This window comes from Mirounga angustirostris, unplaced genomic scaffold (genome assembly GCF_029215605.1).
Source record: "Mirounga angustirostris isolate CCGP_5_RB_7025 unplaced genomic scaffold, mMirAng1.0.hap1 SCAF_1, whole genome shotgun sequence".
NCBI classification, from domain to species: Eukaryota; Metazoa; Chordata; class Mammalia; order Carnivora; family Phocidae; genus Mirounga; species Mirounga angustirostris.
Window position 1 is genome coordinate 32,224,593 of NW_026991709.1, and position 23,049 is coordinate 32,247,641.

General features: G+C 35.8%; 1 protein-coding gene and 1 pseudogene across 1 annotated transcript in view; one reads left to right on the forward strand and one right to left on the reverse strand.

The window, feature by feature from the left end:
• The window catches only part of ROBO1 (roundabout guidance receptor 1), a 1,126,461-nt gene that overhangs the window by 667,518 nt on the left and 435,894 nt on the right, over positions 1 to 23,049 (reverse strand). The gene's annotated exons all lie outside the window — the stretch shown is intronic.
• The window catches only part of LOC123834589 (B-cell CLL/lymphoma 7 protein family member C-like), a 31,595-nt pseudogene continuing 24,013 nt past the window's right edge, over positions 15,468 to 23,049 (forward strand).

A 23,049-nucleotide genomic window follows, 5' to 3' on the forward strand; every position in this document is an offset into this window, starting at 1 on the left:
TGAATTGATCCACTTTGGAAGTAATGTCTATGTTGATCTGAATAACATCACAGTAACGAAAAACAGAAAAAAATAGAAATTATGTTAAGTAGTTCATGTTCATACACCAGAAAAAAACACAACCTTATATTTGAAAGGAATAAGCCTGATTTAAATGAACTTTTTTTTATCCTCTTAATAACAGTGAGTGTTGGTTTTATAGGTAAAATATTTCTAGAATCTGTGGCTAATTTCACACCTACAAATTCCCACAAGCTAACAGCTTCACGAAGGACGCCATCTCTGTATCAGATTACAAGAGCAACAAATGTTCTGTCTCCTTAAACGTATTACATTATTTTATTATAAGTAATTGTAACGAGGTTTGGTTTTTTTTTTCACTGAAAAATGCATGCACTAATTAATTGGCAAAGTAGAAACTGCATAATTTTGGTTTGCAGTGTAAAGAGTAGAGTTACAGGAAAAATTAAAATTCAAAGGATAAATAAAAGCCAACACATCAAATCACTCCACACTTGAAAGAACTTAGGTTAGAAACTACAACTGGGACAAAAATGAAATCATTGGGCGCCTGGGTGGCTCAGATGGTTAAGTGTCTGCTTCGGCTCAGGTCATGATCCTGGGGTCCTGGGATCGAGTCCCGCATGGGGCTCCCTGCTAGGCGGGGAGCCGGCTTCTCCCTCTGCCTCTGCTTCTCTCTCTCTCTCTCTCTGACTCTCATGAATAAATAAATAAAACATTTAAAAAAAATGAAATCATTTAGGCATGGGAAACTTGCACATTTATTTGTGTTGAAAATGTAAAATTCTCCATCTGCAAGCTCAAATTTAATTTTCAGGATGGACCACCAAAGGCAAGCACTGACTTTGTATTCCTTTTATTCATCATTCATTCATCATTCATTCATTCATTCATTCAACAAATGTACCAATTTGCCTATTCTGTGCCCAGTGCTGTGTGAGTTAGTATGGAAATGGCAGTGAGGAAAATGAAGTTCCTTTGTTCATGGAGAGAAACAGACGCTAGAATCATAAACTATTAACATACTTGTTATCTGGTGAAAGTTTTATGAAAAGGAAGAAAGTAGGATCAGGCAAGGGACTGAAGTGGTATTTTATATACTCTGGTTTGAGAGGTCTCCTCTGATGAAATGAGATTTGAATGGAGCTCTGAACACAGGGAGAAGGCAAACACTGTATTTGTCCCTGAAACTGTTATTTTGCATTTGGGGTTGATCCTCCATGAGATTAAACTGCAAACTGATAAGATGGCAAATCAACAAAATGACATTTCATAGGTAGTCGATGTGATCTTGAATTTTTCACTAGGACTGCTGTATAGCAACCAGATCCACTGCCAACCCTAACATAGAGAGGAATTGGAAAATATTCAAGGTTAGCTGTTAGTACTGCATTTAGAGAACAACTTTTAAATCTGAAGAGATATCTTTAGGAGATATTTCCTGATGGATATGCAGCGAAAACATCCACGGGGCAGTCTGTATTGGACAAAGATAATTGTAAAGTGTTAGATGAGATTGTGAAATATGAGTATCTTTTACATAGTTATTAGAAGATATTTTGGATGAGCATCTCTCTCCAAATAAATCAGGAGCATTTAATGAAACCTGTTGTACCTAGGAAATTACTCAAACATTTTATTTTGGCCATGTATAATAGACACAACATAATAGTATATATAAAATAAAGTATATATACTTTATATATACTAGATTATACATAAAATATTAGTATATATGAAATGGAGACAAATTGTAAAGGTGAAATTCAGGTACAACTCTGAATCATATCTAAACAGATGTGAATTTAAATTGTGCTCCTTTGAACCACATTTAACTGTTGTCCTACTTGCTTAGTTTTTGTACATAACTGTCTAATTGAGCATTCACAATCTAATAAGGTGCACACCAGGACCCAAACAGACCTCCTCTTAGCCCCTGAAGGGTAAAAGTTTTGTATCACTTCCAGATTTTCAATTAGATCCTAATTACAACATGCCTCATTTAAAGCTACAGGAATCCCGACCCTGTCAACGCTACTGGACCATAACATGTCTGTCTTAATTAGATATGATTAGTTCTGGGCCCGGCTTGCATTGTGTACCCTGACTCTGTTAAAGCTGCTCATCTGTTTGGCAGCTGCTGGTATGGAAGAACCTTATTCATCATGCTGCAAGAGAGTATGTCCCCACACCTTCCTCTCCCGGGATGCTGGGCCTTTTGATATTCCATAGTTCCATAGGATCAGCCAAATAATGCACCTCACTTATCACTGGCAGTATGCTGAAGCTGGGAAAAGAAACTTCTGTTGCTCATGCGGCTACTACTGGAAACACTATAAGCTTGTCTTGCTTTCCCAATCAATGTAATTCTATATAACTAGTTTAAGTTTTAAGTTTTTCGGAGATTGATTTATTCATGCCATGTATTCTGTTAAGTTTGTATTACAAGTAAGACTATGAAATAATCATGGTCATCCATATTCTGAAATCCATTTTCAAATATAACTAGCATGTGTTATCAATTTTACTGGTATAAAAAAAAAAGAAGAAGAATTTATACTCTTGACCAGTGTGTGGTGACATCTATTGGGTTTTTTTCTCTTTGGCATTTTTAATTTGTTTCCAGAAGCCACCAGATGAAAATGTCTGCATTGATTTTTTTTTTTTTTTTGATACACCAAGCTTGTTTCATGGCTAATGGCTCACAGCTATCAGGACATCCTCATTTACTCTGCTTTGTATCTGGGCAACATTTTGATAATGATTGAATTAATACTGGGCATTGACATCTTTATCTATTGTTAATGTGATTTCTCATTTAGTTGTGAGTAATAGCTGAAGGATTTCAGATTTACTGGTCTTCAGTAATAATAACAGTAACACATATTGTGGACTTGATCTATGCTAGATTCAGTTTAAGTATTTTTATGTATTTAACTTAATCCCAATAGCAACTCTATAAGGTATATATATCACTATTTAACTCTATGGTATACACAGCATAATTCCAATTTTAAAATTAGCTAATAAAATAGAATTTATGATTAAGTAAATTGCTCAAACACCCAGTTATGAAATTGCAGAGATAGGATTTGAATCTCTTCTACCATAATGAGCTGGCCCTATGCAAGATTTGTTTAGCTTGGATCTTAGAATTCTAAGGAGAGAAAAATGACTTTTTCTCACCTATATTGGGATTCACTTGTTAAACAAAGTGTAACTACATCGTTGGCCTCATTTTATACCCACCACCTCCACCACCTCATTAAGCTTTTATCAGCCTTCTTTTGATTTCTAACACATACCAAGTTCATGTCAACCCAAGAGCTGTTGCCCTAGCTGTTCTTCTCTGCGTGGAGAGCTAGAACCCTGAATATTTACAGGGTGCCCTTCTCTGTCACCGCTTATCACCAATCTCAGTTTACATCTCACTTCATCAGAAAGACTTTCTCTGACCTCCTTGCCCAAAATAGCATCTCCCCAGCCATTAATCTCACATTTTTCTCTACATTTTTCTCTTTACCACAGCTAATACTATCTCCAATTACCCTCTTTATTCCTTTAATGGAGTCTGATAAGGCCCATGGAAGCAAAGAGTTACTGATTTTGCTCATGGTTGTATCCTCTGAACTTAGAAAGGTATTTGACACAGGTAGGCTCAATAAATACTTGGTATATGTAGAATCAGATGAAACATTACAGGCTGGCAATATTATTCAAGAGGGAATCTGAAGAATTGTAGCCAAGTAGGTATTTATCCAAACTCAAAGAATACATACAGTATTCTTTGAACACTGTGAACTCACTGAACTACAGTAACCTCACAATGAGGAAAAGTAGTGACCAGAGCTCTAACTTTTCTGCCTTATTTTTGAGGTGTAGTTCCCAGCTTGCAACCCAAGCTGGGCATATGGTTTCCAGTCTCATTTCTCAGAGCCTGAGATTTAGCCTTGAAAAGCTTCTTAGTACACCAAGTTATTTAGGGCAAGTACATAACTTATTTCCATTCCCCAACTCCCCAGTGCCCCCCACCCCAACCCTTCACCAACCCCCTTAACGGCATATTGAAGTACCACTGCTGAGCATCAACACCAGACTAGGACTTAGATATTTTATGCTACTCATTTTGATGATTACTGCTAATCAGACTGCCTGAATTTCACATACTCCTTACTCTTCCTCCCCTACCTGATATTTAAATATTCCTACACTTCAGGACTCCAGAGTTGATTCAGATCCAGTCCTTTATATAAACTGTCTCAATAGATATCTTCACCTGATCATGCATATTTAAAAAACATCCATGAATGTCTCCAAATCCCTATATCCATCCCAAACTCACCCCCTTAACTTCAGATCCACTTATGAAATCCCCACTCATTTTCACAAAGAAAAATTAAATTTCAAACATAATTTTGTCCCCCCTGACTTTTACCAACATCTTTCCCCATAATCCCAGACCCACCAAGCTTAATTTAGAAAATATTATCCTATGTCCTATAAACTCTATTTCCAAAATATTTGTGAAATTCAACCACTGCTTACTATTTCCATTCACACAACCAAAGTTTGAACAATCATCATTGCCCATTTGGACTAATAGACTAATCTTCCCAATATTCTCCTCTCAAATCAATTGTGATTTCCAGAATGAGGTTTTCCCTGACCTTTATATTTAGATGTAGACCCATTTCAAATTTCATTTCTCTGCTTTATTTAGTTCAATGAAACAAGCCCCACCAGGAATTATATATTTTATTTATTAGTTTGTTGTATATATTCCCAATGGGATATGAGTTTCTTGAGGTCAACCCCAGTGCCCAGAGTAGCTACTGACCAATAACAATTGTTCAAATATTATTTGTTGAATAAATATATAAATGAATGATATTATACTCAATATTGTAACTCTTCTTCAAAGCTAAGATAGTATACTCAGACCAACCTACTTCATGTAAATAGACCTACAACAATGACATTCAGAGCAAACCATCAATCATCCTTTGTGCATGTTCAGGCCTTTCTGAACTTGGAATAGGAGTAATTTAGATTCATGTTGAAACATTGATAGATCAACCTATCCTCAGCTTCACCACATACATATTTGTAAAAGTGTATCCATGAATTCATACATTCATTCAACATCCATTTTTAACTGTGCTAACTGGGATCTAAAAAAAGAAAATGAAAAAAGAATCACATAGAATACCCACCCTTAAGTATTACAATAATTTGAGTGTGATCATCTTTACTTAATTTCAGCAGATTTAACATTACATACATGCATACATGGTAGAGATAAAAGGAAAGCCACTCAATAAGACCAAAGTTGTCATTTATATCCCCAAGAATACTTTTTAATTTTTAAAATAAAATGGATCACAAAAAAGGCTTGTGTATTCCAAATGCAGTAGTTGAAAAATATCATATAATTAAAGTGTTAATAATATTCCTAAGAGATTAAAAAACACTGGCAGAAGATAGACTCTACATACTGTTTATGCCTTTTCACTAGACAGTTTGACAAGGGCCCAGAATTAAAAGCACCATTCTATTTCACAAAATTTTATCCCTACTTTTAGTGTGCAACCTTTCTCGCGACTAAGGCCAATGGATTGTCTGCAGAAAAGGGATTTACTGTATGAAGCCAAGAAAATTGTATTCTTTCTTTTAGTGCTTTTGAGAGCTTTCTTCCAAAACTTTATAAATCCCTTTCTATGTAGTTCAAATAGAAAAGACTGCCAGATTCTAGTACTTCTTAATGTCTGATCTCCCCATAAACAGAATGATTGCATATGGCTAACCTTTCCAAGATTATAAGTTACGTGCAGAGAGATAGAAAGAATCCTATGGTCATTATGCAGATGAAACAATCCTCTCTTTTAGCCCCATTTAACTAAATTCTGACAACACAATTCATACATAGGTGGGAAATAGGCCCCTGAGAAAACTTATTTCACATGTTGCTAGGTTACTAACCAGTTAGCAAAAACTAGATAAATAAGAAAGAAAAAAAATGCTTTTGCAGTACATTATCTGCAATATGCATTTTTGAGTCATATAGCGGCTATTTAAAATTACTTCAGAAAACTAGAAACTTGAAGACAAGAAATAAAGATACATGAAAGAAGATGTAAGGCTATAGAGCTGTGTTAAATTTGGCAGCTTAAATTCACAAGCGTTATTTGTAAAGGTCTTAATTCCTTTTGCTTCTACCTAAAATTAGAACAAGATATAGCCCAAACCTCAGGTTTTAGAAAGCTAAACTTCCTGATCCTACCAGGTCTCATATTCTCATACTCTCCCATAAAAACTTAAAGTTGAGGCCATATTACCTATGCTTGGATTTTGTGTGTGTGTGTGTGTGTGTGTGTTTCTCCTCAGACTTACATTTTCTATTTTATTTTGAATTTGGATGATGGGCTTCCAGTGAGAGGAAAAAAAAAAAAAAAAACTGATACAGGCTTCTGAAGATTCTGCTCATTTATTCTAAAAAAAAATACCAATAAAAGTGCAGCATGAGTCACTAACTGTGACACAGAAGAGTGCAGCCATACGCTCTTCTATGTCACACACTCTTCTAGGTGCTGTAATAGAGCAGAAAACACAGAAAAAAATCCCTGACCTCACAGAGCTTACACTTTAGTGGAGGCAACAGTCATCCACGAGATAAACAAGAAAATGTATTATAAATTCGATAGTGATGAACGTTAAGGAGAAAAGTAAAATTCAACCAGGCAGAAGAATAGGAAATAACAGAGTTGGCAAATACAATTTTAGAGAGGATGGCTAAGGATGTCCTCCCTGAGAAGGTGTCTCTGAATAAAGATGAGAACAGAGAGGTAATAAGGGACAGATCATAGAGGACCTTATGGGTCACCATAAGGATTTTATTGTTTGGGAATGAAGGAAGGCTATGGTGGTTTTGAACAGAATAATGACATGAAGTGACAACATTTGAAAACGATATGCCAGACTATATTGAAAAATATATTAAAAGTAAGGATGTAAGCAGGAGACCAGTTTGTTAGTGGATGGGATAAACCAGGTAAGAGATTATGGTGACCCTAATCAGAATAGCAGCACCATTGAAGGTGAGAATGATCCAAATCTGGATATGTTTTGAAGGTTGAGCAGACAGAATCTGCTGACAGATAGGATATGCAGCATGAGAGAAAGGGAGGGAAGGGAGAGAAGAGGAAGAGGGTAATCAAGGCTGGCTCTCACTTTTTGCCTCGGTGACAGAGAGAATGGCATTTCAAGTTCTGAGAGAGGTTAAAAGAAACTCAATTTGGAATATATTAGACCTTAAATATCTATCAGCCTCCAAGTGCGGACATCAAATGGATAGTTAGACACAGAAGTCTGGAGGTCTGAGGAGAGGTTCAGGCTGGAGATACACTTTTGGCAAATACAGTGATTGTATTTACAATCCTGAGTCTGGATTAGATTTTCAAAAGAGTGATGACAGAGTAAGAAGAGAACCATGGAATGAGCCTGAAGGACTCACAATTTTAAAGGCTGGGGGGCAAGAGGAGTTAACAAAGACAGGAAAAGTTGTGAAAGAAGGTGGAGGAAAACCAGAAGGCAAGTGAAGAAAGTGTTTAAAAGGAACAGTCATCAACTATTTCAAGTAAGATGATGACTGAGAAAAGCTTTACATTAAATCTAAGATGAGATCTGATTCAGCAATAGTGAGATTATTGGTGTTCCTGATGGGACCAAATAGAGTGGTAGGGTGAAAAGTCTGGTTGGAATACGGGCTCCAGAAAGAAGGAAAATACAGAATCTGGAAACAATTGTACACCACTCTTTCAAGGAGTTTGGATGAAAATGACGGTGGCTAGAGAGAGACGTGGGAACAAAACAAGGTTTTCTTGTTTGTTTAAGATAGGGGAAAAACAGTGTGTGGGAAGTCTGTTTTCATATTAAGATGTTTGAGAAGAAAATTTTGATGATGCAGGCGACAGAGTGGGGAGAATTGTCAGAGTATTCCCGGAGAGGAAATGGGATCTGGTGAGAAAGTCAGCTTTCGTGAGGAACATGGAAAATCCATCCTTGGTAATGGGAGAGACGTATTTGTCAAAGTATATCCATCCATTCATTACTCATTATTTCACATGCTTTTTGTAACTGTGCTAACTGGGATTTTAAAAAAAAGAAAGAAAGAAGAATCACACAGAATAGCCACCCTTAAGTATTATATAATCTTTTGGGTGTGATCCTCTTTATTTAATTTCAGATTAAGATACATACATATACGCAGACATACATAATACGAGTGAAAGAAAAATCGTTCAATAAGATCAAAGTTGCCATTTATATCCCCCAAAGTGAGACAATGTGCAGGCCCTAAGGACAAGATTTTACCTCCTTGATCAAACTGTATAAAAAATACACCCTGGTCTTTCCACTTATTTGTGTCTGTGGTCAATGGTGGACTGGACATGTGTTTCCTGTCCTCATTTAACTAGGTTTGAGTGGGGTTTCTGCCATTTCCAAGGAACACCATTCTAATGTCTTATTCAGTTAACTCCTAATGAAGTGACACATGTAAACGAATTACAAATCCCATAATAAGTAGTCAGCTTCTGACACGATGAGTTTTGCAATAGGATTCTCATTCACGTATATGAATATATATGTATATGTATGTATTTTTTTCTACCCTGCTAGTAATGTGTCTTATTGTTTTATTTAGAGTCATTATACATGCAGTCATAGGCTCCTTCCTAATTAAAGGGTATCTTTTTGACTGATTTTCTTTGTTTGTAAAATTCTAAGCCAGAGAACCACAAATGTGAAGCACATATATATTTTAAATTTTTCTAGCAGCCACATTTTAAAGAGCAAAAAAAAAAAAAAAGTAAATTTAATTTTAAATGATATACAAATACACAAAATATTATCATTTCAACATAAAATCAATATAAAGTTGTTAACAGAGTATTTTAGGTCTCTGAAAACCAACATGCATTTTACGTGCACTGCACTTCTGAAATGGATCAACAGACTCATGGAGTGGGTGGTACTACATGGCACAGCATGGGTTGGAACTAATACATGGTTTCCTTCTCCTCTGCCCAACAATATTGACCAATGTATCTTCTTAATGGAAAAAAAAGGAAAGAGTTGTGCTGAAAACAGCTTTGGGATACATCTGAAAATCTTAATTAGTCAACTGAAAATACTGGCTTAGCAGAATATCTGGGCTTAAGAGTAGGGTTGACATTTATTAAGTCAGTTCATCTCTTAAGCTTCTTGTGATACTGCTGAGAAATACTTGGATATAATTAATGAATTAAAAGTTAAAGGGCTTAAGGGCAAAAGAAATATTCCCTTAATGTTTATTTTTATTTAGAAATAAAGGAAAACTGTGCCTAAGAATGGGTATGGAAATAGATGTAGAAATGGAGCTGCTTCTTCATGTGAAAATATTAAAAACAACTCAATGCCTTAAAATGCTAAAGTTCTAATATTAAGATCTGAGGTTTCCTTTTTCTGTTATTGTAATTATGGCAGACATGAAATTCAGAGTACAGTCAAAATAAAACCAAATGCCTACCATAAATTTTTGTCTGTAAGTAGCTAAATAAAGGGTTAATAAGAATTCTCACTGATTGAATACTTAGGTTTGCTAAGTGCCCTCCAGACAGTAGTTTTAATCCTTCCAGCAACTCCATCAGGTAGCTATTATTATTCTTTGTGTATATGACAAACTGAGTCTCAGAGATGTTAAATGACTTGTTCAAAGTCAAGAGCTGATAATATATGTAACCGAGGTAGACCCTTAATATATTTTCTAACTCAATTTCATGGAAAGACACATGTAATGTTCTAAGGAATATATTAATATATATTGAATATAACTTACATTTATTTAAAATTTTTATTACTTTTTGTCTAGTTACCATCTGTCACCATACATAGTGACAGCTTTTTTTTGTGATGAGACCTTTTAAGATCTCCTCTTTTAGCAACTTTCAAATATACAATAATTATTAACTCTAGTCACCATGCTGTACATTACACCCTTATGACTTATTTAGTTTACAAATAAGTAAATTTATTTTATAGTAAATATACTTACATTATATAGTAAATATATTTATATTATATATATTATATTATAATATGTTATATATAATATAAATATATATTATAAATGAGTAAATATATTTTATAAAAAAGTAAATTTATTTTATAAATAAGTAATTCTTTATAAATAATAAATATTTATTTTACAAATTAAGTAAATATTTATTTGTAAATATTTATTTATAAATTTGTGCCTTTGACTCCCTTCACTTAATAGTAAAAGTACTTTTCTTTTTCAGATTCATTTAAAGTTTCTTTACATCCTCTGTGAGGTAAGACAGAAACAATGGCTTAAGCTTCTAATATAGGCTTAACCAAAGTAGAACCTTCTGTTTAATATATTATTTTTATATACATTGTATTAAATTATGTTATTATATTATATAAATAAAACTACATTTAATATTGATGCTTTCACACTTGCTTCTATTTAATTTTTAAAATAACAGAGCAAGATTGTTTTTATCATTCCTACTTTACAGATGAGGACACAGGCTTACAAAGACTCCTGCTTATAGTAGCAAACTGAGATTTTACCATTTTTTTCTTGGTTACATATCTGTATTCTTTTCATGACCCCAGTACCCTAAGTTGAGGAAAGTTTTAAATTTAAGACATAAAAGGAAATATATGTAATGGGGGGGGGGAGGAGAGGTAATGTACTGTTTCATTTTCTAAAAAAAACAAAGGGTGGTATTTTTAATCTTGTTCGAGATCCTAATAGCATGCTTCCAAAAATATAAAAGTAGATATGTGGTACAGTTTTCTTCAAATTTTAGGTGTTTTAAATATTACAATACCCTGGACTACAAAGTATAAACAATGCATCCTTAAAAATTAAAAAAAATAACTTTAAATATTGACTGTGTCATAACAATAACAGGGGTTCACACAAATTCTTTCATTGAATGAATTAATTATCAAATACTTTTGAAGACTATTATGTGTCAGACAGTTTTCTAGGTATTGGAGACATGACGGATATCACAAAATAAAGTACTGCCCCTCACAGGACTTGTGCTCTAGAGACAATATGCAATAGGATTGTGAAGGCTCTCAGCTTCATGCAAAATTGTGCATATGATCATCCTTATAAAATTTAAGCTCCATTATTTAAGTTGCTTATATCTGCTACCACGTAGATATTTGGGATTTCGAAGCTGAGAACTGAAATTCTCTATGTAAAAACTATTACAAGAATTAAGGTAGAAAAAGATGTCTATTAAGCTACACTTAAGGATTGCTCTCCATTCAAATACGTGACTACGTGTTAAATTCTAGCCTCCAAAACAGGAATGTTTAGAAGCTTTCACTTTGCCACTTGCAAATGCAAAATAAGTAATGCCCGTTTTCATCCTTCTGTTACAGGTCAATTTGTAATGTTAACTGCAGTGAGAACAGAATAGATACAACCTTTCTTTTATTTTTTTTTCCTTTTTTCTCCTTTTCAGTTCAGAAGTGACTAAAAATTGTTAAATATTGTCAATATATTTTGCTAGAGGGGTATTTATTTTGGATTTTATCCACAGTTTTTCCTATGAGTTTAGATTCTCTTCTAAATAGGAAATGATCGGTAATAAAAATAGCTAATAAATACTGAACACTTACTCTGTACCAGACAGTGTTCCAAGTATCTTATACATACTGTCTTTTGTGCTCCAACTGAATTTCTATTTTTGTATGTGATAGCACCAGTCTTTTACTTAGAGATTATTTTGTTTATATGTGCAACTGGACACCATAATTTGTATAGACTTCTATCATGCAGTGGGTACTCAAGACACATGGGTTCCTTTTCTCTTCACTCCTTTATTCAAAGCTGCAGACTGCAATTCAGCAAGAACTACAAGAGAATGAGGTCTGAGGTTTCCTCCTTTGAAAGCAAAACACTGTTATTAGAGCCTAGAATGGTATGAACCCCATGGTAAGCAAGTTTGGAGACAAGGAAAATTCTATTTCAGCTAAAACTGTAATTTTGTTTCCTCAAGAGGTACTGCTTCCTGTTTGTTATGCGGATCAGAGCAGAGAAAGAAGGGCTGGGTATTTGGGGATGCTCTCCTTAATAGGCAAGGGTCATGTGAGTAAGTAAATGCAAACCCACAGGTGGGCATAGTCGGTATATCGTTAGTCGTTCTGATTAGCCTAGGTTGGTGGTTTCAAACTTCAGGAGACATCAGAATCATCTGATTTTTTTTTTTAAGATTTTTTATTTATTTATTTGACAGAGAGAGAGACAGCGAGAGCAGGAACACAAGCAGGGGAGTGGGAGAGGGAGAAGCAGGCTTCCCACGGAGCAGGGAGCCTGATGCGGGGCTCCATCCCAGGACCCCGGGACCATGACCTGAGCCAAAGGCAGACGCCCAACGACTGAGCCACCCAGGCGCCCCTGGAATCATCTGATTTTTGAATCCAACCTCCAGAGTTTCAGATTCAGTATGATGGGTTTGGGGTCCAAGTATTTGCATTATTAAAAAGTTCCAAGATGCTACTAATGTTGCTGGTCCAGGAACAACAATCTGAGAACCATGGATTTAGATAATGTGCATAAATTTGGATTAATTGCTGTTGGGGCTGTGGTTTACTTGAACAAAATATGCTATCAATCTAACTTAACCCAGGGACTCTGGTGGTTCTACATAGGTCACATGAAGACAAAGTATTTAATGAGGGGCTGGGGAAAAGCAAATAACATGGACACTTGCTCTTCATGAAAAATCCCACAGATTAAAGAAGGCCAGAAATCTCTTTTTGAGAATTAGATGGGGAATAAACATAAACCCAAATTATAAACTAACAAGTACGAAGTGGCGTATTAAAATTCCATGAATATGCTGAGCTTTATGGAAGCATACATGAGAGACAATGAGCCCACTCTGGGAGATCCAGGAATATGTCAAGAATGACAGGATGCTGGAAATGAATCTTGGGAATTGTTGGATAAGAAGGCATCACATAGACTAGAAAAAAGGCCATATACCCAAACACTGTTGCTGACAAATGCCCACATTTGCTGGCAAAGAAAATTAGGTCCGAGATTATAAGTGGGATCATCAAAAAAGCCATTCCCATCACTAGAAAATATAGCTCAAAATGTATTCCCTATTTACTGACAGCGGGATAGTAATAATGACCATTTAGCCCTATATTGGTCCATTTGCCTGTCAGATTTTCCCCAGCGCTGTGTGTCTTTTTAATCACATCTCTGCAGATGGGCGTTGACATATAGGTACTCAAGCAATCTCTCATGAATAAAGAAATGGGAGAAAGGATATTAAAAATATACTATTTAAGATAATTCTTGATTTATAACAATTCCCAAAGCAAAAACAAAACAAGCAAAAGTACTTATGTATGCTTTTCAATTGGCATCAATTTCTTTTTATTTTAAATGTATCCAAACTGGGGTAAGTGAGATGAGGAGGAAAAAATTTGGTTACTCTGCTTTAGGGTGTCCTTCAATTATAATTTTAGACATCTGTGTCTGTCAGATTTCTAATGTCCTACCTATATGTCTGCATGCTTTAAATTCTAGTGATTTTAAAGTTGGTCTAGCTTGTCATTTTTTGAGGTGGTATTTCCGTACTAATTTCCAATTAAAATGATGAATTAAACATATCATTAGTTTATTAAGCATTCATTTCCACAGAAAGCTATCTATGCATGCATCTGTCCATGCATGTATTTACTAATTATATCATCAATTCTAAAGTCAAAGCACAAATAAGTCTGTTAAATACCATTTGTAAAGAGTGGCATCTTATGATATATAAGGTTAAGATTATCCTACTGTCAATCGATATAGAACTGACCATCATTTGTGTGAGTTTATAAACTGCCATATATTTTGATATAGAAATAGAAATCCCTTCTTAATAACTGTTTTTAGGATAAACTTGTAGGAAATTCAAGCTCTTCTTCCATTAAGAAAGCCCAGATGTAACTGCAACAGCCAGCCAGGGTTACAGGGAGAGGTAGTTCAAGTTCCAAATTATGCATTTTTCTTAACCGAGTAGTACAGATGTGCACCCTCACAGTAGTGTTAACCTGTTTATTGTTTTGGTAAATCCTCAAGCATTTGCCCAACCACCATAATTCTTCTGAGAACGCAAGTTCCTACAAAAACTGTACAAGTGTGAAAAGTCCAGCACTAGAAAATAAATTATTATTTTTTAACTATGAAATTGGAACAGATGCTACCTAAATAATCAAACCAATAAAAAAAAAAAACACAAAGGGTATCTAAATGGAAAAAACTGACTACAACCAGCCTTGTCCTCTACTTAGGCTGGCCTCACACTGGCGATCAAGCTTTAGGTAAAAGAACAATTTTGACATTTCCCCACTCTGGTAATGCCTGTCCTGCAACTTCACAGAAATTATTGTGGAGACTTTTTGAAATGGGAACGATTCAACAGTTCAGTTCACTGAATAGTTATTTAGCAGCCACTCTCTGCTGGGCACTGAAAAGTCAACAACAAATCATAGAGAACATTCCTAGTCTAATAGAGATAGATAGAAAACTCTTATAGATTGGAATGACCACCTCGCCCCCACCACCACCCAAATCCTCAATATATAAAGAAAATGTCTGCAGAAAGTGATTAACACTCTAAGATCTAAAAATCCTAGAATGTGTGAGTGGGCAAGGGTGGGGGGGGGAAGAATAGCTGTTTTATTTTATTTTTAAAAAGATTTTACTTATTTATTTGAGAGAGTGTACGTGCATGCACAAGCAAGGAGAGGGGCAGGGGGAGAGGGGGAAGCAGGCTCCCCGCTGAGCAGGGAGCCTGATGCGGGGCTTGATCTCAAGACCCTGGGATCATGACCTGAGCTGAAGGCAGATGCCTAACTGACTGAGCCACCCAGGCATTCCTCAAGAATAGCTATTTTAGATGCTGGAGGGCAAAGGAGCCTCCCTCAGTGGTGACACTAAATTCGAAACCTGAATGATGAGAGTTCCAGGAGAGGAATTCCCCTGCTGGGGAACAAATGCAGAAGCCCCAAGGTAAGTTCTGCCTGTTGGAAAGAGAGAGGTGGCCACAGAGCCAGGGTGTAGTGAACACAAGAGAGAACAGAGAACAGCACCAGGTAAAACCAGAATGGAAGTCAGGATCACGTTGCATGCAGTGCCTTGCGGCCCAGGTTAAAATCTGTAAATTTCCATTTCTGTTCAATGGGAAATTCCAGAGGGTCTGAAGCAATGAGTTAGGTATTCTGATTTTGAAAAGATGACGCTTGGCTTCCATGTAGAAAATGGCTCTCAGGGAGACAAGAGTAAGGAGGGAGTGGGGAGATCAGGCAGGAAAGTAGGGAGATCAGGCAGGAAAATATCAGGGACTTTAGAGTTGATGGTGGTGTGGGTACGTGTGGTAGCAGTAGACAGAGTAAAAAGTGGACAGAGAACTGTTGACACCACTGTTCCTGGTTACTCCTCAGATCACTTTTGTGCATCAAATGAGAATGTCTGTGTAGATTCCAGAAGTTCTACACACTCAATAATTATTACTTTGACTTGTTCAAAGGTAATTTGTAATTGAATGTACAAAGCTGGGCATTACAATATTTTAATGTTTCCCTCCGCCTACGGGCCCCCTATATTTGAATTCTTAGAATGCTGCTTGAATAGCCAGGTTCGGTAAATCCAATAGAATGCCTCAAATAATCTCAGGCAGCATCCCCACATATTCTTTTATTTCATCTTCCACCCTTCAAAAAAAGATGAGCGTCACATAGTACTGTGGAAAAATTACAATGAACCACATTAATGAATCATGATAATATATAAAACCGTTTCTAATAAGGTAAAACAATACCCTCTCACTTTCAAACAGTATTTTCTTGTCTAAAAAATTATTATTACTATTGCCATAATGAAAGGGAATTTGAAGGCATCTCAAATGTTTGAAAATTTGAGAAAAAATAATTTAAGAAATAACTGTGAGAGGAACCCAAAGAGGAAACTCATTCTGAAGTGTCAGGTACATTGAGTGCTCCCCCTATAGAGGACTGCGGGTCATTTTTCTTCATGGAGAACAAAGATTATTTATTTGAAGTTCTTTAAAACTAAAAGTAAAATTTATTTATCCTTTTTGGATTATTGCATGATTTTGTGATACAAGGAAATCATATGAGATTATGCCTCCTAAGGACAAATCCAACAAAATGATTCCAATATGTGAGTAGTATGGTTTAAGGGTGAAGAGTGTTGAGTTTGGGATCGAACTTCTTTGGTTCAAGTCCCAGCTCTGCTGTTTACTATCTGTGTGATTATTAGCAAGTCATTTACCTCTCTGAGCCTCCTATTCTTCCTCAGTAAAGAGAGTCATTATGTTGCTCAAACAAGTTCATTTATGTACAATACTTAATACATGATTAGCATTAAGAAGCTAGAAACAGGGGAGCCTGGGTGGCTCAGTTGGCTGAGCATCCAACTCTTGATTTCTGCTCAGGTCATGATCTCAGGGTCATGGGATCCAGACCCGCAGGGGCTCCATGCTCAGCTCAGAGTTGGCTGCAGATTCTTTCTCTCTTCCGCTGGCCCTCCCCACCCATATAAATAAATAAATAATCTTTAAAAAAAAAGAAGCTAGAAACATTATTTACATTATATATAAAGGATAGACAAAGAAATGCAGCAAGTGGGGAATTTTTAAGAAAGACAATCTTGTCACCATGAAAAGTATTTGAGGGCTACTTTACAGCCCTTCCTTCAGAAATACTTCATTTGCTTTCTTTGAAAAATTGTCATTTATTTCATTCTAAGAGAAATACTATAAATAGGCTCAGATAAAATAGAAGTGACCAACATGGTCATTGTTAAATATAAAATATATATAAATATAAAATATATAAACATGAAAATTAATTTCGGCAATCAAATATTTTCTCAGAAAAATATATACTTAAATATAAATTTCTTTCTGTTAAAAAAATACCTTTAATATGGCATACCTATTGGAGAAAACATACCAAGCATTCATTACGAAATAGCTAATGTACTTGCACTGTCTGATTTCATTTTAAACTTAGAGAGATCTCCTGAGTGCCTCAGCTTTGTCATCATCCTCAAATCATACAAACATGTAACCATTGCCATTAATCAATATTTTATAACTAAAGATGGATTTCTCAAAATAAATTTTAAAAACATGGCTGGAGAACAGGAAAATACGTAATGTCCTCTATCCTGTGGAAATAAATCACCATTTGCTACTTTTTTTGTGTGGAAAGCAATAAATTTCACAGTGAAAAGGTAAAGAAGAAAGCAGAGTCCCCACGATCCTTTCTCTAGTCCTCACCAATCCTTAGCTAAGGGCTCATTCTTTGGGAATGATTCATATGACAGCCAAAAACCAACAGACAAAATCTGCTTCTTTTCAATTCCTGCCAGCAACACACCAATGAAAATAACACAACCCAGCATGAAACTGAGTATCATGGATCTGCTCATATTTTCATTTGCATTGGTAGGCTAGAATGATGTAAATTTTCCATATAATAAATCCATCTAAATAAATGTAGACCTAATGAGAAAGCCAAGGTTTATTGTTCTGTTAGATCATTTGCACAATTAAGAGCATTTACAGAACACAGTTAATCCAAATTGTGCAAAACATATAAAATATGGTATGTTGGTTAAATGTGTTGTCTTATTTTGCATCAAAAACTGGTGGATTAATTAACACAATCTCCCTTTTATAAAGTGAAAGCTACATTATAAATGATTTGAGATCAAAGGAGTTAGACCTGGCACAAGGCTTTACTTCAAGTGCAAATGTCTCATGAAAGTAGCATCACCTGTATGAATATGCATAGGCTCCTTCTGTGATATGCCCCAATTTATATCATCATCTTTTGAAAAATGATATTTTAAAAGGGCATTTGGCAGCTCTAGTAAGATAATTCATAGGAAACAATCTTATTTTGCCTACTTGTCAATCTTAAATGCAGGAACAATTTAAGTTTAAAGTGAAAGACATTTTAAATCTGTTTACCATGATTTGCTCAAAGATACTGGCAGAGTTTTTGAGTCAGAGTAAAACCGAGGAGTTACATTGAGCCAGAATTTTAAAGTAAAACATTTGAAAATCATAATAACATTATATGTACATAAATTCAGTGTCTAAATAAGAGTTTTATAACCCATGATCTTAAAAATATGCAGGGTTAGTAGTAGTATTTTTTTTTTTTTTTAGGGATAGAAAGGGCTATTAAAGAAACCCAGTACAACTTTACTTCTTTCATGAAAATCTCCTCTTTAACAGGTTGTTTACAGGTTCTAGGAAAAACTCATTCTATCAAGGATTGACAATTCCATAGTTATACTATTCCAACATTACAAATCCTTCTTTGCATTTTGTCTAAAGCTGTTTCCTTTTGGTTCCAGTTCTATCTTCAGGGTAATAAAAAAATCTGTCTATATGCTCTCTTTCATGTGGAAATCTTAAAAATTTTTTTAGCATCATCCCCTCTACTAAAGCTTTTCTTTTCTAGGTCAAACATCCTCAGGTCCCTTAACCCTTTCTCAAGTTATTAAGTAACAGAAAACTCACTCTCCTGTTTGTGCTCAGGTTCTCAATATTCCTCTCATTATGAGTGGTGGAACAAGCCAAAAGTGGAATTGTGGTTTATCATCTCCCTTAACCAGTAGAAGTTAGAAGACCAAATTTAAAATAAATACAATTGAGGGCGCCTGGGTGGCTCAGATGGTTGGGCGTCTGCCTTCGGCTCAGGTCATGATCTCAGGGTCCTGGGATCGAGTCCCGCATCGGGCTCCCTGCTCCTTGGGAGCCTGCTTCTCCCTCTGCCTCTCTCTCTCTCTCTCTCTGTCTCTCATGAATAAATAAATAAAATTAAAAAAAAATACAATTGATAGTGCTTTGAAAATTGTAAAGCATTATAAAAGTGTGGAGTACATGTGGTATTATTTTTCAGTATTTTCTTTAAGATTAATTCAGTCCTTTTTATTATGTCTGGCTGAGTATCTACTTTTTACTCATGAGCTATTATCACATGAAATATAATAGTACTAATTATTATTTAGTATCTAGTAAGTCCCAAGCACTATATTGGCGCTTGACCTCTAACACTTTAATTGATACAACTTTGTGGAAGTAGTGGAATTAACTCTATTTTATATATCAGAGAATTCCCATCCTGTACTCATCAAGATTATATATGCATATTCTTATTAAATTTCCCTTGGTAGTTTCCGATTACTGTTATCTGGACCAGTGGATTTTATTTATTTATTTTTAAATGTTTTTTAGTTTAAATTCCAGTTAGTTGACATGCAGTGTAATATTAGTTTCAGGTGTACAATACAGTGGTTCAACACTTCCCTACATCACCCAATGCTCATCACAAGTGCCCTCCTTAATCCCCATCCCTCCACCCCCCTACCCTCTGGTAACCATCAGTTTGTTCTCTATAGTTAAGAGTCTGTTTCTTGATTTGCCTCTCTCTCTCTTTTTTCCCCTTTGCTCATTTGTTTTGGACCAGTGGATTTTAAATGTCTTTTATTGCAACTCCTTATTTGTTAAAAATAATTGAGCACACTTTCAATAAATGTGCATATTTTTGTTTATAAATTAAATTTATAGGTACTAACATATTAACATGTGCATTAGTAAAATTAGCAATTTAAAAGGACGATCTAAATTTAAATGGAAATTTAAAATTTTCTCAGGAGATATCCTGTTTGTCTACAGATTAAAACATCCCTACCTTTGTTCTATACCAGGGGTTGGCAACCTAAGGTTCAAGGGCCAAATCTGGCCCACCGCTTATTATCGTACAGTCCATGAATTCATAATAGTTTTTGAATTGTCAAGTGGTTGAGATGACTCAAAAGAAGAATACTATTTTGTAATACATGAACACTATATGAAATTCGAATTTTATTTTTTACTTTTTTTTAATAGGACCAGCTCTTGCTATTGTAAAGATTATTTATTTATTTGTTTGTTTATTTGTCAGACAGAGCACAAGCAGTGGGAGTGGCAGGCAGAGGGAGAAGCAGGGAGCCCGATGCAGGACTCCATCCCAGGACCCTGGCATCATGACCTGAGTTGAAGATGGACACTTAACCGACTGAGCCACCCAGGCGTCCCTTGAATTTTATTTTTTATAAAGTTTTATTAGAACACAGCCCTACTCATTTTTGTGTGAGTGCCTTGTCTATGGCTGCTTTCAAGCTGCAACTACAGAAATGAAGGTTTGTGACAAAGACTGTATGGTCCACAAGCTTAAAACATTTACTATCTGGCATTTAAAAGAAAAAACTTGTGACCCCTGCTGTAGACCAGAGAAATAAGTATCGGAAGTAATGGCAACAGTCATTGGAAATACAACCTTGTGTAGTCAGGGCACTGGCCTCAGAACTTGAGCCTTAGGTTATTCTCCCTACTTCTCGCTCTTACTAGCTACATGCCCCTTGGAAATGATCTTCAGTTTCTAGTCCTTTGATTCTGCATTTTTAAAATAATGACATTGCATTGAATGAGTACTTTATGCTCCAAAGTTCTTCAGGTTTATAACTCCTGCACTGTGCCATGAATATACAAATACGTCTGAAGTGCAAGCATCACAATAAGAACCAGACTTGTATGGTTCAAAGAATCTTTCTAGACTTGATGGAATAACTAACTATAGTAATAATAAAAATAAATCAGCACTGATAAAACAGTTGGCATCATTTAGTGTAGGGCTAAGAGGTGCATTTTCAAATTGTTATGCTTGAAAGAACAGAACTGCAATTTAGGAAAACGAACACTTCAGCATAAATAAATTATGACCTCCAAGACCATAAAAATGTAAATCCAAATTTAATGAGGAATTAAATACCCTAGGATTTACCATTAAGTCAACAATTTGATCTTGATATTATAAAGTTTATTTCACCTTTTAGAGAGTCCTACAAGTTTCCCTCCCAAAAGCTCTCTAGTTTACTATCTGCTTCACCTATTCAGTTTTGTTTTTACTCTGAAAAATAATTAAGACTAAAATAGTTGTATAAGCATGTCAGTTTGAAACATATTTTTAAAAGCAAGCCATTTAAAAAGAGATCTGTATTTTTCTTTTAATAAATAGGAATAAATTCCTTGTCGTCTTTGTAAGTAGGTTGCTAATTTCAACTTTTTGAATTATTTCTCTTGATTATTTTATTAACAGTGGCAATGAATACTGTAGGCCTTCTAGTAGAAAACACGTAACAGTGATTAAGAAATTTTTTCACCTGGAGCAGTTACAGCTTGTAAAAGTATTACAGGAAAAGTATGCCAAATAACAGAGGTAGATTTTCCAGATGCCTAGGAAATCCCCCCTCTGTGTGAAAAGCATTTGGAATCTAAATAAATTCTTTGAGGACAATAGGCTACCAGTTTCTCTCCTGCCTTAGAGTCATTGTCTGACTAAAGTTTGTTGGTGATAATGAAGGAGCGCGACATTCTCAGACATTGAGATTGTGACTATTTGTGTAGTGACCTAATTTCAGAAGAAAAAAAATTAGCATGCAGGTTCTAACAAGTACTGACATATTTAAGAACACACGGAGGCAGATATTACTGCCAAGCGTGTCCCAGAAAATCTAAGATGTGCAATTGCAACATCTTTAGGAAGTATAAAAAAAATGAATCTTAAAAATAAGCATACCGATGCACAAATGAGTTTATATCACCAGCAAATATTCTAGGGCTTGCTGTTGAACAATTCATTGCTTGCTATCAAAAACCAAAATACTGAGACTGAGAGAGTTGACACAAGGTCCAACTTCTAGAGTGAGAGCTAGTCTACTAGAATACTAACACACAACTCAAGGGTGCATCTTTACTTTTTTACCACTGCTGCGTCCCTCAAGATATGCCTCTAAAAGCGTGACTGGCTCGCTGCAGGCATGCCGTGTTACAGGATTTCTTTTCCTTTAGTGCCCATGGTTCTTGGTCACACCACTTCGAAGAATGAAGAGGTTGACCAGATGAAGAGTGGTGGGCAGCAAAGCAAAGTTTATTGAGAGTAAGGCAAAGTTTATTCAGCAATGGTACAAAGCTCCCAAACAGGGAAGAGACCCGAGAGGGTTGCTGATTTGGTGTTTAAATCCGGAGGGTTTTATGGGCTCTTTGGTGTGGTCTGTTTTGATCTGATTAACCCTCCACACGCCTGTCACCCAATCAGGATTTTGTCCACGTGCTCATCTACCTATCAGATAGTCGTTCACGTGGGAAAGGGTGGAGGGCTCCACCCAAGGTGGTGTTTCCAAGCCTTGGGGATCAAGAGGGCGGAGGCCACCACTGCCCTAAGGCATGCTGGCCAGCCACAGGCCCCTAGATCAAGCCCCGTTTAAATATCCCACTGGCTGTTGGGCTGGCCCGTGGGCCTGGGTTAGGACGCCCAAGGCCATTCCCTTCCTTTCTATCACATACAAGTTGTAAGTCCTCCCGGTAGGAAGACTTACACCTGGGCCATTGAGCAAAGCCTAGAATAACAGGATGGGGTCTTTTTACTTAGAATGGGGGCCCCTTGTCCCTGCCTGCCTTTCTTCCAACTAGCCTTCATTATCAGTAAAAAATTACTGAATAAACACGGGGTGCAGTAGGGACTGCTGCACCATTAGACTCAACTAGCCTCAAAAATCGACATGTCAGTGTTTTGAAAAAGACCACATTTGCCAGATTGACTTAAGTGATCTTTCCTGGTAGCAAAGGTCCTGTTTGAATTAAGTAATTAATTCCTAAATAATTTTTGAGTATCAATTATTTGAGAAGTGTTCTTTCAGGCACTGCAGATAAGGCAGTGAACCAGATATACTCTTTGACCTCATGGATCTTATATTCTAGTGGGGGAAGTCAGGAGATAAAAAAAGAATAAAATGTCACCCTAATATAAATTGTCTACATAGGTTAACAACAATGTGTCAATCAGGTTAATCAGTTG